The sequence below is a fragment of the Mauremys mutica genome, unplaced genomic scaffold (assembly GCF_020497125.1).
Source record: "Mauremys mutica isolate MM-2020 ecotype Southern unplaced genomic scaffold, ASM2049712v1 Super-Scaffold_100127, whole genome shotgun sequence".
NCBI classification, from domain to species: Eukaryota; Metazoa; Chordata; order Testudines; family Geoemydidae; genus Mauremys; species Mauremys mutica.
The window spans coordinates 62,943-65,150 of record NW_025423275.1 but is presented as its reverse complement, the minus strand read 5'-3'; the positions used below and the strand labels follow the sequence as shown (position 1 = coordinate 65,150).

Sequence of the window (2,208 nt, the reverse complement as noted above, 5' to 3'; positions counted from 1 at the left end):
TGCGATGAGGTGTCACCTTGATCATCCTGGGTCTGCTCTAGGGTATGCAGGGTTCCTCTTTTTGTCGGCCAGACCACAGGCCTCTCTTTCTTTTGTTTACAGGCACACTCAATGTGTCCCTTTTTGCCACAGTGTCGACACACCAGGTCCTTACACCAGCATTCTGATGCCTGGTGACCCGGCTTACCACAGCGGTAACATTCTTGACTCTGCACAGTTTTGTGGGTCGGTTCTTGTGACACTTTTTGCACCCTAGGGGGTGCACCGATGTATTGTGCCTCCCTTGTAGCCAGTTCCATGGAGACAGCAATATCAACAGCCTTCTGTAAGGTAAGCTGAGCCTCTGTCAGTAGGCGCTTCCGTATAGCTTCACTGTACAGGCCACACACTAACCTGTCACGCAGGGCATCATGTAACATTTCTTTAAATTCACAGTGTTCTGCTAGCTTTTTTAAAATGGCTACAAATTGTACAACTGTTTCATCTTCCTTTTGGTCTCTTTTGTGGAACCTATATCTTTCAGCAATTACCAGTGGTTTTGGGGAGAAATGAGACCCCAGGATTTCCACAATGTCACTGTAAGATTTAGTCTCAGGCTTAACAGGGTGTAGTAAGCTGTGTAGCAGAGAGTAGGTTTTAGCCCCTACAACAGTTAAGAATATTGGCACCTTCTTCGCTTCTGTAATGTCATTTGCAATACCAAAAAGCTCAAAACGCTCAGTATACACATGCCACTGCTCTGTATTCTCATCAAAAGGCTCCAGGGGCCTGGTCAGAGTAGCCATGATTTTTAGTTTCACTTTCACAGTCAGTGCAAACAAGCAGCTTTTTTGTTTGTTTGTTCTTTACCTTAACTTCTACTTCCTTCTGTTACTGGAGCAGCACCGGAGTCTCACCCTCGTCGCCAGTGTTATATCCTTGGGGCAGCCGGTGTAGGAAACAATGACTTGAGGCCAGAGAGCAGGCAGCTAACCAAAACCTCCATTTTATTTACATATATATAGAGAGCTCCTCAGCCGGTTGAAACCGGTTGAGCTAACCCATAATAATCTAACTCAGTTGCCATAGCAACAAAACCATGACAACCAAATACACAACAGGTGAGGCGGCAAGTGGTGGCCAGACTCTCACCGCCAGGGTCTAGTCTAGCTCAGGGTCCAGCTCAACTTCCTCCCCGAGCCACTGGCCCCCAGTCCCCTTCCACCACCAGGTCAACCCGGGCACTAGGGCAGGAACAGGGTGAGGCAGCAAGTCAAGCTGAGCAAGGCAGGCAAAAGCGAGTCTTGTCTTCATGGGCTGCTCCCAATGACCTCCTTTTTGTGTGCAACTGCTGTAAAAATATCTCTGGCAGAGAAGCAACAGGCCAAAATACTCCCCTACAGCTGCCAAAGTAGCTCAGTTGGGAGAGCATTAGCCTGAAGTTCTAAAGGTCCCTGGTTCAATCCCAGGCTTTGGCAGGCCCTTTCATCCCTTTTTGCCCAGTGGTGGCTTGTTTTCTGGGAGCACAGTGGTCCCTGCACCCAAGGTGAGTCCCTGAGCTTGGGCTCTGCAGTAGGAAAAGATATTGTGGGCTTCCACCCCTAATTGGCTGGCCTGACATTTAACAATGAGGGACAGGAGCTGTCTCTCCTAAGTGAGTTATTGGTGGACCCAATATGACAGGAAGAGAGTGCTAGAGGGGGTGCTGGGCAGTGACAGGCGGGTATAGAGGATGAAAACTCTTCTGTGCAGCTGAGGGAGGGCAGTACCAGGGAAGGGGCATCTGTGAAAGTGGCCAGGTGGAAGGGAGTTGGGGGCCCAGGAGGAGCTGGGCTTTAGCCATGGTGGGTGTTCAGAAAATGCACATTAACAACTCTAGGGTAGCTTGATGGGCAGAGGGTGATTGGAGGAAGGGCCCATCTCTCTGGTCCTCCAGGCCAGGGAAGAATGATGGGGTTGGAGTCGTGTTCTTCACATTCACAGTGCGAGTACAGAAGGGGCTGGAGCTCCAACCAGGGAGGGCATTACTGGTGGCTTTGTGCTCCATGGCACTGGTTACGGCTATATCAGTGTGTATGGTCCCCAATTAAGGCATGAAAGGAAAGTTCTATGAAGGAACTGGCTCCCTTCTTTTAGACCGCACGGTGTTTGGTGTCGGGGGGGATTTAAATTGTTGCACCGGCCTGAGGACTGCTGGTCCTGTTTTCCCGACTGTCAGAGGAAACTCTT

The 2,208-nt window shown here is 50.0% G+C and overlaps 1 non-coding gene across 1 annotated transcript; it reads left to right on the top strand.

Annotated features, from left to right (window-relative positions):
• The first annotated feature begins 1,384 nt into the window (after positions 1-1,384).
• Positions 1,385-1,457, top strand: TRNAF-GAA. Its single transcript has one exon. It is a non-coding gene; the product is annotated as a tRNA-Phe (tRNA).
• The last annotated feature ends 751 nt before the right edge of the window (positions 1,458-2,208 follow it).